The sequence below is a fragment of the Bactrocera dorsalis genome, chromosome 1, assembly GCF_023373825.1.
Source record: "Bactrocera dorsalis isolate Fly_Bdor chromosome 1, ASM2337382v1, whole genome shotgun sequence".
NCBI classification, from domain to species: Eukaryota; Metazoa; Arthropoda; class Insecta; order Diptera; family Tephritidae; genus Bactrocera; species Bactrocera dorsalis.
The window spans coordinates 79,614,898-79,627,021 of NC_064303.1; the positions used below are offsets into that span (position 1 = coordinate 79,614,898).

General features: G+C 35.2%; 1 long non-coding RNA gene across 1 annotated transcript; it reads left to right on the forward strand.

Moving 5' to 3' along the window:
- Nucleotides 1-8,963: 8,963 nt before the first annotated feature.
- On the forward strand, nucleotides 8,964-11,841 carry LOC125775821 (uncharacterized). Its single transcript, XR_007421392.1, has 3 exons — nucleotides 8,964-9,884; nucleotides 10,084-10,201; nucleotides 10,267-11,841. It is a non-coding gene; the product is annotated as an uncharacterized LOC125775821 (long non-coding RNA).
- The last annotated feature ends 283 nt before the right edge of the window (nucleotides 11,842-12,124 follow it).

Consider the following 12,124-nt stretch of genomic DNA (forward strand, 5'->3'; position numbering starts at 1 on the left):
TATTGTTCTGAACAGAAAAGGTCGCTGCGTCGCTGCCTTTGTTGACATATTTACAAATGTATTTAATTGCTTGCACAGAATGGCAGACCTCTACATTGATGTGGGCGGAAAAACACCTGGAAAAAACGGAGCAATATGGAACAATCCATCGATTGTCGACTTTGTACCCAGAGGCAAGTAAATGGGTATGTCTACCATCCGCTGGAGACTTTCGCCTATATTTTGGATATCCATCTTCTCCGGTCTGAGTATGCTGCAGAAACTCGTGCGGGTATCTTTTTGAGCATCGTCCATTCGATGTGCTGATGGTCCGATCCGATCCATTTCATCGGATAGAACTTTGTCTGCTAGCCATATTAAAATACGCGCGTGGGGCAAACCCCGTTTTTGCCATTCAACTGTAAACATATGGCACCTAACTTTCCCAAAAATTTATTTTTTCGTAATTATACTCATGAGTTGATGTAGTTTGATATGGAATATTCTTGAAACAATGTCATGACGCTCACATGGTCGTTAATTTGGAAACAATTCGTTTTTGATATCACTCCATTCTGGATTACATGTAAAAGTTACAAATAAGTCAGGTCTACCATAATGACGGACATATAAGAGTGCATCTTGTGTCCGTTCATGCAAATATCGAGGTGATTACCAAATTACCAACTGGCCAATATTTTCGGGGTTGCGATCTTCGTTAACCGCATCTCTTAGGTGTATATAATTTTCTGCACGTAACGTCTTTTGATGTCCTCGTATAAAATTCAGCCTTTCCGTAATCATTTTAGCAGCCATGTCCACACAGTATTGGTTGAAGAGATATCCATACCTATGAATCGTATTAAAGCTATCTTCCCTTACCATAATTCTATATGCGTAAAATTGCATACACGAAATTGTTTTTTGTGGAATAGACGCCCCACTGTTTGGACAAGTTTGCGGTATATTAATACAATAACCGTCCTCACCATTCAAAAATATAAGAGGGTACTGCAAGGGATCATATGAACGATGAAGTTCTGATATCCTATGGAGAGTGTTGTCACGTGAATGTAAAATAATATCACGGGGGCAAGAATTTTCGTTAACCATCAATACTGCGACCTCATCTGTGACGGGGGCATTATAGCGGCGATAATGTTCATTAGCGGGGCGCTTGTCCGCATGGATTACAACCTTATAATTATTCGAATTAGTGGGCATACGGTCTATAGATGTCTTGAAACTTCTAACATACACATTATTTGCTCGAAGAATTTCTTGAATTGATTTCAAAATGTCTCGTTGAAGAGTTGGTGTAGCACTTTGACGTAAAGAAAGTTGTTCCTCTTCGGACGAAAAATATATTTGCAAAAATTTTGGTGTTGTGTTCGGCGCTGGCAATAAACTCCCAATAACGTGGTAAACTGGTCCATGTATTTTAAACGTTGGCATGAAATTACCCTCCCTAACTTCATTACCACCAAACGAAGTCATGGCAAAACAACCATTGTATTTTCTTATATTTTTTTTAAAGTGACAGACGACTGATGCTCGCCTGTAAGCAGCGCTTTGATTGTCTGCGGAGGCTCACCTATATCTATTAGTTTTACATGGCTCTTGCTACAACACATACCTGGTGCCTCTTTCACCCACTTTTTAGCCTTACAAAAATTGCAAATGCCATTCATTCGAGCAATGAATATAAGGGAATGGTCCAAATAATTACAATCCTGTCTATAGTTAAACGCTGATTTGAAAGCAATCGCCCCTTGTCTATTCTGCATCAAATGCAACCTTACATTCTCTACGTGATTTGCACTCTCGTCGACCGTCTCATTTCGTCTTAGCTGAATTTACCGTCTATTTGATGAAGATCTAATAATTGAGATTTTGCTTTTGGCATCTCTGAAAGCTTTTATTGTAAAAACCATATATGTATTATTAACCAAATTAGTTTCGCTTAAATCTAATCTTTACCCTTTGATTTAAAGACAATAAATTTCCAAGTTTACTCTAACCTTTGCAGAATACGATCATAAATACAATAAAGTTAGAATAAACCAGTAAGTATTTCGCAGACACACATGAAAACCACATTATATCTTAATATTTGATTTTATTGGTTTTTTGGATGTTCCTTGCTTTATTACAAAAAAGTACAAAGACAATAAGAAAAGCAATTCAAGCAACGGTGCGTTGCTGCAAAATAAGTAACTGTAAAACAGAGTAAATATAGTTGACACTGTATTTACATACATATCTACATACATGCATCATACGGCAATTTATGCGACCATTTGATCGTGCTTGTTATTTTACTTGTTCTGCGATCATTTATATATGCAAACTTTTTTGCTTTGTACTTTACTTCAATAAGTAATGTAGTAAAAGATGCGAGAGATGGAAGAGCATACATATGTATGTAGTAGTATACTGTATAGTGGTATACTGTACCTGCCAGAATACCAAAATGAGACTCCTGACTAACAGAGTCACTAAATTAAGATTGTGACAATTAGAGACATAAGACAATCGTCTCAAGCAGAATACCGGTATTAGTATAGATAGTATAGATGTCAGTTATGGCTACCAACATGAAATTGTTGGAGACTAGAAATTACCAAAAATTTGAAAATGTAGCATATTATTTAAGAAAGTTCATCAAGAATATTAACTCTCGTAGACTCCCCAGCCGTTTAACTGCAGATTACATTATTCGCGGAGAATGTGATGTGAGCTATGATTTAGCAATAGCAAAATAGGCTATGCAGATTCAAGAAAAAGAGAAGCCTAAATTTGACAAAGTTTTTGTAAATTTGGGAGCATTCCACATGGAATTGGCTTTCTTCAAAACGATAGGGAAATATATCGATTCTAGTAGATTAGTGGAAATTCTAGTTCAAGCAGAAGTATTAGCCGGTGGATCAATGAATAGCCACTTGGACAGCAAGCATTTTAATCGATGCAAGCGCTTACATCCACTAATTGCTGCTGCATTGCAAATACTTAATTTCAAACAGTATTTATCCACAACGAATGTATCTTCCGAAGCGTTGGATGAATTACTACAAACTCAAACACAGAATGCATCAAATCAGGCTGCATGTGACGTCAGCGAACGAGTTGAACTATCAGATATATAAGCAGTACTGCAGAGACACTTTAAGTGGAAAGTGCAAAAGGAAAAACAGCACAATTTTATTATCAATATTCTGAGTTAATTAATTTTTTTCTTCGGTTTTCAAGAAGCATGCGTACTAGTAAATTTGAATTGTATATGGACTCGATATACAACATGTGTGACTTATTTTTTGTGTTTAACCAGCCTTACTACGCTAGATGGGCTGTGTTATACTTGAGTCACTTAATCACGTTGTATACTGAAAATTGAGTTTTGGTAGAGGAATTTCGTCGCGGCGCCTTTGAAATCAGACGCAACAAAGCTAATTTTGCTCGATCACCTGTGGACTTGACGCTAGAGCAGACTATCAACGTTGACGCTAGCAATCAGTTGACTGATAATCTTGCCGTGGACTCAATATCTGCGCGTCAAAGATGGGCGCTCAGTCACAGTATGAGAACGCCTTTAACAGTACAAGATATTGCTGAAATGACAGAAAAATAAAATAGTGACGACGAATGTTCAGAACTTGAAGATGCCAGTTTTTCTTCCTATGAATCAGATTTTGAATAATGTAAATTAATTAAAAAATTTTTTTTAATCACAATGTTATTGGATTTATAATAAAATAATAACATTTTCATAAAAAATCTTATTTCACTATGTTTTTTATACTCTCTATTTCATTTTTGTAATTTATGTTTTTTTAAGGGGCACACCTAGTATAATGGCCTAAAAAAAGGTGATTTTTGGGAATTTTTATTAAAAAAAATACTTAATACAATATTGTCTGTACAATGACCTACGATAAAAAAAATCAAAAATTGACAAAATGGCGGCGTTTTAAAAAAAATTAGTCGAATTTTACCCAAAATTTTGGTCGTTTTTGGCCTGCCAAAATTCGATTTTTTGATCAGATCTAAAGTCGATAGGTCATTGTACGGAGAACTATATATGGAACATGTCAAAAAAATTCGATAGTGATCGGATCATTTGTTTTTGAGTAATCACTGCAGCAAATTCGGAAAATGCTGTTTCGAGAAAAACGCATTCAAAGATAAAATGATCGTTATCTAACTGCCGAGCGGCTACTCTTTTAAATGGCTGTAACTCAAAAACTGTTTCAGATATGGATTTCAAATTTTAGTATGTTATTTTCAAAGGTGTAACCTATCGAAATATGAAAAAAAAAATAAAAATCGATTTTTTGAAAATTTCACACTATGTGTGCCCCTTAAATTTTATTGTTGATTTTTGGAATAAGTTTCGGCTTCTTGCTTTGTTTTATTTAATGAAGTCTCCTGATGTAATAAAACACGAAATTTTTAAAGTAAGTATGTCACTATTGTTTATTACTTTACAAAAACATTTATATAATTGAGTATAAGAGTTATAATATAAAAGTGATGGGTGGTAGCAAAAATTAAAAAATTGAAAATAAAAAATAACCGTAATATACATATATATGTATATATGTATATGAAATACTCTGTTTATATACATATATATATATTTATGTGTATATGTATACACATAGTTCATAATTTGTGCAAAAATGCATTGCCAGTTGCTCCGAAATAATACGCATATCAGCACTTACTACATATCGTCACCTGAAATGCAAAATAACGTATCATCAAAAAAATCGAAATTGAGTGTCTTATTGATTACGCTTCACTACTTCAAATTAAGTATATACATAATATTACATATGTTCAACATTTTCTGGTTCTGCGGTCATATATAAACCAGTCTTAACCATATATCTTATATTATTATACTCGCAATAAAATTATCTTTATTTTGATATAACGTTTATCGCGTAAGTGGATAGTTGCAAATCACTATTGTCAATTTACCTGTATGTACTTCCCTACCTAATAATTGCACCGGGAAAAAGAAGACAACCCAGTGTTTCAGTGTTCGCATATTCTATAAGTCTACCGTTTATTGCGTAAGATAGTGCGCATAATGTTAAAAAAAAATCTTTTTTATACCCTGAACAGGGTATATTAAGTTTGTCACGATGTTTGTAACACCCAGAAAGAAGCGTCGGAGACTCTATAAAGTATAGACATAAGTATATAAATGATCAGTATGTTGAGCTGAGTCGATTTAGCTATGTCCGTCTGTCTGTCCGTCCGTCTGTCTGTCTGTCTGTCTGTCTGTCTGTATATATACGATCTAGTACTTCAGTATCTATGATATCGTTTTGAAATTTTGCGAACGTCATTTGCTCTTCAAGAAGCTGCTCATTTGTCAGAACGGCCGATATCGGACCACTATAACATATAGCTGCCATATAAACTGAACGATCGGAATCAAGTTCTTGTATGGAAAACTTTGACATTTGACAATGTATCTTCACCAAATTTGGTATAGATTATTTTCTAGAGCAACAATGTAATCTCCGAAGAAATTGTTCAGATCGGTTAACTATAGCATATAGCTGCCATACACCTACCTCCTCGAAATTAATATTTTAATGTAATAAATTTTATATAAAAATTATTTTCATCCCGTAATAGGATGGGTGATGGACACTTACACATGTACGTGTCTTAAGTATTTCTAACATAATCAAAGTTGGTATCTTCTTGACTTACATACATACATACATAAGTACATAGTATATTGAAGATTTATTTTACTGCAATATTTTAGTTCGCGTTAGCTAAAATTATATTTACAACATCTTCAAATAAGACATAACCGAAGAGGCAAAATTTAAGACATTGAATTGGAAAACGTCGACCAGAGGACTGGAATGTATAATATTAGGGATATTTAGACCAAGTTCTAGACCAATTCCATTGCAATACAATAATATATACTATAAATTGCACTTTGAACGTCATATTCGCCATTAAACTTGTTGGAATATCCAAACGATTATACTTATGTACTAGAGGACCCGCCCAAGTTTTACTGTGGCTGTTACATAGGTAGTACTACTAATACCATCTATATGATTTCTATTAGTTAGATTATAAATATTATTTAAGGAATAATCGCATTTTTGGTGAAGCAACTTGTGTTAGTTTACAAAAAAATGAATCATAAAGAATTTCGTGCGTTAAGAAAGAATTGGTTTTTGGGGTAAAAATACTATTGAATTTCGGCTGTACATCAGTGAAATCAATCGAGTCCAATCGATTGTCAGCCTAGTGGACTGCATATTAAGAAACGGTTCTCAAGCGTGAAAAGACAAAAAAAATCGGCTGGCAAAGTTATGGCATCAGTCTTTTGTGATGCCCGTGGTATATTATTCATCGAATGATAAATGAGCCAGTTTTAATTCATTGCATTGTGTGTTTGATTGCAATTCTATTCTACCATTCCTAATATTTAGCAATTTTAATATTTTTAAAGGAAGGATCAGTTTGAAATTGTACGCATATATGTATTCATCGTTCCCGCTTAAATATTGCATTGCTCTGTGCAATGCTTCGAAAAGATTTCTGTATATCTCAAATTTTAATAGACCTTTTTATCAACACTTCAGTTATGCCACTATTTTTTTATGCCAGACCTTTTGCAATTGTAAATTGCCTGTCAAGATACCCCCTCCAATAGTTAGCAGGTATGAAAAAAATATTATAGCTACCCATAGATGTATTGAATGACCCAATTTATTACTTAAGAACGAACAACTCTGTCCACAATATGAAAACTTGATCTACAGATGTCGCCTTTTACTTTGGCATCGTTTTGTTTAATGCACGTTTACGCCAATTTAAGGTTTGAATATTGAATACTGCGATGGTAGCGCCATCCATCGGTCAAACATTTAAAATTAGCAATTAATTACAAATGAAAAATTAATTTAAAAAACCATTTTCCAGTGGACCAAATTGTAATTCTAAACCATTCTCGAATCTCCTTGAACATACACACAAAATTTCATCAAAATCGGTCCATCCGTTTAGGAGCAGTTCAAATGCAAACACACGGTCAGAAGATTTATATATATAAAGATAGTATATACAAACATATGTATTTTATGGGAGTTGGTTGTAGTATTGACCCGATTTTTATCTATTTTTACCAATGCCACATACTACGAGGGCTGCTATACATATTTCTGGCCTAATAATGAAAATAGGAATATTTATCAACAAAAATGTTTTTTTTGTTGGATTTGGCTCGTCTTGGAAGACCCACACGGTCGATTGCTGTTTTGTTTCGGGCTCATACGCATAGATCCATGATTCGTCACCTGTGACGATCTTATAAAAGTCTTTTGAAGCACCGCGATCGTATTTTTTCAGCATTTCTTTACACCAATCCACACGAGCCTTTTTTTGAGCGATTGTCAAATTGTGCGGGATCCAACGAGAACAAACATTTTTAACGCCCAGGTGTTCATGCAATATCGAATGTATGCTGGTTGGAGAAATGCATAGGCATGTCTCTATCTGAAGGTATGTTACATGACGGTCTTGCATTATCAGTTCACGTACGGCATCGATGTTTTCTAGCACAACGGCTGTTTTTGGACGACCTTCACGGAATTCGTCTTTGAGCGAGCGTCGGCTCCGATTGAATTCGTTTGAACAGTTTTTCACAGTGCTATAGGATGGTGCTTCATAGCCATACAAAGATTTTAGTTCATCGATGCACTCTTGTCGTGATAATCCACGTCGAAAGTTGTGAAAAATGATCGCACGAAAATGTTCACGAGTTAATTCCATGTTTTGGCCGAGATGAATTTTTTAATTCCCTGTAAATAAAACAATTCACTATTAAATGACAAAACGTTCTGAGTGATTTTATGCTAAAAAATGTCAGATTGCACCTGGCAACACTTAGTGTTGCCTAGTCCAGAAATATCTATAGCGGCCTATGTATTAACATGCACCTAATAATAAAATGTTCTGGGGTTTTCTTATACAACGGGACTGAGACCGATATGGTAACCCTAGTTATACAGGGTTAAGTTTGCATACAATTTTATACATTTTAGGCACAAAGATACCGTTATTAAACAAAAAACGCTCTCTCATTTTGAAAAGAGCTCTTATACACAGTTTTATTTGTTTAATTCGCATACAGTTTGTTACTTATGTATTTACATATAAAATGTATACATAATTTTAGGCTTAACATATGTTTATGCCCCGAACAGGGTATATTAAGTTTGCCACGAAGCTTGTAACACCCAGAAGGAAGCGACGGAGACCCTATAAAGTATACATGTATATTGACCTGATTTGAGTTAGCCATGTCCGTCTGTCTCTCTGCATATATACGAACTAGTCTCTCAGTTTTAAAGATATCGTTTTGAAATTTTGTAAACATCATTTTCTATTCAAGAAGCTGCTCATTTGTCGGAACTATTATCGGACCACTATAACATATGTCTACCATACAAACTGAACGATCGGAATCAAATTCTTGTATGGAAAACTTTCACTTTTGACAATGTATCTTCACAAAAGATGGCACAGGTTATTTTCTATGATAATAATGTAATATAGGAAATTGTTCAGATCGGCTTACTATGGCATATAGCTGCCATACAAACTGAACGATCGGAATCTGGTGCTGGTATGGAAAACTTTTGCATTTGACAAGATATATTCACGAAATTTGGTATGAGTTATTGTTCATAGAAATAATGTAACCTCCGAAGAAATTGTTCACATCAGATTACTATAGCATATAGCTTCCATAGATTTACACATATGTAGTTACTAAAAGAAATGCACCTGTGAAGGGTATTTTAGCTTCGGTGCTGCCGAAGTTAACGTTTTTTCTTGTGTTTGTTTAAGAATGTTTCTGTGAAAAGAGATTCTAATCTGTTTAGTTCTTTGTAGTGATCGTCCGGTGTATTAATATTTGTATTTAAATAGAAAATTAAAATTGCAAAAGAATACGCTAGATCAGTGTTTTTCAATCTTTTTGATTTCGCGACCCCTTTACAGGTTGAAATATTCTGGCGACCCCCTTCTGTCATAATAAGTCAAAGAAATAATTTAATTTTAAAAAAGGTAATAAGTTTTTCCTATTTTGGCAAATTTATCTCTTATTCGCGCGGGTCATACTGCGTCGGCGACGGCGACGTTGCCACACCGCAGTGCATGATTGTCGATGCGGTAACAGCAAACGCCCTGCGCGAGTTACCAGTTTTGTGTAGGTGCTTCTTCCTTTATTCAAATAAAATCTAGAAATGCAGTGCTGTTGCTTCTGTTTCGGATCAAAGTTCACGCTCGAATGAATTAGAAAAATAGACGCTTCGCGATTCTCTCTAAAAAAATACCTGCTTCGCGATTCTTTCTAAAAAAATAGATGCTTAGTGATTCTCTCTTCTCTTCTCTTAAACTCTCAGCATCTGTACAAATAGGGTAGAGAAGGTACTCGCGCGCCACCCGCAATGTTCTTTTGTTTCAACTCTCATCACTCAGTTAAGCGTAGTCGCCGATGAGTTCAGACGTCATTTTTTTTGTTTTTTCGCTTGCTCTGCGCGAATTAAATGGATAAATTTCTCAAAAGATCGCAGCCTTCAACTTCTGGTACGAGTATCAATAGCGGTGGTGGTGAATCGAATCCGAAAAAAAATAGACATTACGATGACAGTTATTTGAAATACGGGTTCACAGTCATAAATAATAAACCTCAATGTGTAATTTGCAGCGATGTTTTATCACGTGAGAGTATGAAACCGTCAAAGCTTATGCGACATCTCTCAAACAAGCATCAAAAAGAAGCTGATAAGCCGTTGGATTTCTTTGAACGAAAGTTGAAAGCTCTTAGTCAGAAGCAAAATACTATAATTCAGGTAAGTAAGAAAATAATGAAAAAAGCGCGGGGTGCACTATAAATCAGCTCTTAAAAAGCGCCCCACCCTTTTTTCATTGGCGTTTATTTCTTTGTTATTTGGATACATGTTTTGATTATACTTAATTTCGATGTGCAAAGATTCCGCGTCCTTAATTTTTATTGACTGTTCACTTGTATATTGTTTGTTTTATTTTCAGGCATCCAGTGTGAACGAGTCAACATTATTAGCTAGCTACATAGTCGCATATCGACTAACCACATACAATTGCCGAAAATCTTATTTTGCCAGTGGCACTCGATATGGTTGAAATTATGGTAAGTAAGCAGGAGGCAAACAAATTAAGAAAAATACCACTTTCTGACAATACTATTTCACGCAGAATAAACGATATGGCCAAGGATATTCAAGTAGTCGATAAATTAAAGAATAGCCAACATTTTGCTTTGCAGTTCGATGAATCTACAGATGTTTCCGACTGTGCACAGTTTGTAGTGTTTGTGCGTTTTGAGGCAGATGACAGTATTACGGAAGAAATCTTATTTTGCAAAGCACTTCCTGCAAACACTACTGGCCAGTGTTTGTACGATATGTTTTTAGAAAGCACTTGCGACTACGATATTGATTGGAAAAAATGTATCGCTATTTGTAGCGATGGCGCTAAAGCTATGACTGGCAAAAATAGCGGACTCATTGCAAAATTAAAATCGATAATACCAAACATATCCTGGACACACTGTTTTCTTCATCGACAAGCTCTAGCTGCTAAGGTAGTACCTTCTGATTTAAATGACGTGCTCAAGGAGGTAATAAAAATTGTGAATTCTATCAAAGGTAAAGCTTTGCAAACCCGGCTATTCAGAATCGTTTGTGAAGATATGGGCTCGCTTCATCAAAATCTCCTTTATCACACAGAGGTCAGGTGGCTATCCAAAGGAAAGGTATTGACAAGAGTTCTGGAACTGAGAGCTGAATTGTTAATGTTCTTACAAAATGCAAAATCAGAATATGCTTACCGTTTTTCTGGCCCTATTTGGCTCTTGAAATTAGCATTTTTGGCAGATAGTTTTAGCCACCTTAACAATTTGAACAAGAACCTTCAAGGAAGATAAGAAATTTTAACAGCTAAAGATAAAGTAAAAGCATTTCACGCAAAACTTCGTTTGTGGTCGACCTCTCTGCAAAACAAAATGTTTGAGTCTTTTCCGTGTATTCAGAAGATTGTTGAAGATAATGCATCAGACCAAAGTTTTGCAGTATCGGCTCATATCCCTTGCATGATACAAAGCTTGCATAATTTACAAGAGAAACTTTTGACATACTTTCCAGACTTGCACTCTGAAGCTGACAATGGGCGTAGATGGATCTTAAACCCTTTTTTTGAACAAATCAATAGATCTGGCTGATGTCAACACGAAATGAAAGAATGTCTTCTAGAATTAGCTGCTAATGGCATGCTAAAAATGGAATTTTATTCGCAAAGTGTCGACGTATTTTGGATGAAAAGAAAACACGAATATCCAGAGCTGGCAAGGGAAGCTCTTAAATTATTAGTGCCATTCGCCACTTCATACTTGTGTGAACTGACATTTAGACTGGTAGACAAAAACTAAAAAGAGAAATAGACTGCAATTAGAAAATGATTTAATTATTAATGTTTCAAAAATAACACCACAATTTGATAAACTAATGAAAAATAAACAAGTACATCTTTCTCATTAAAATTGTGTTTTTGTTGTGTAAGAACCTCGACTTTTTCTTTCAGCTGGCGACCCCCCGAGTAAGGGTTCACGACCCCCTTAGGGGTCGCGACCCACAGATAGAAAAACACTGCGCTAGATCATTGTTTGAATATTTTCTTCCACAAAATTATCATCGCTTTCTATGGCGCTAGCAGTTATATTGGTTGGGTCTGAAATGTTCTGTTCCAAAATATCATCTGTTATAAATCCGGATGAGCAAATTTCATTGTCCTTCTCAATATAAGCGGTAGTAGGAACATTTGAAGACAAAAATACAGCTTCAGCTGTTAACAGCTATTTATAAAATGAGATTTCTCCGAAAAATGCGACTTTGAGAATAACGTACCAATTTATAAGTTCGATTTATAGAACAAAATTTGAGAGAACTTCGAGTTATGGAAGGTCAACTGTATATTTCTCACACATTGACCGATATATTCGGTGAAAAGTCAACTATGGACATTGGGGTCCACACATTCGGCACCTAGGGGCTTGAAG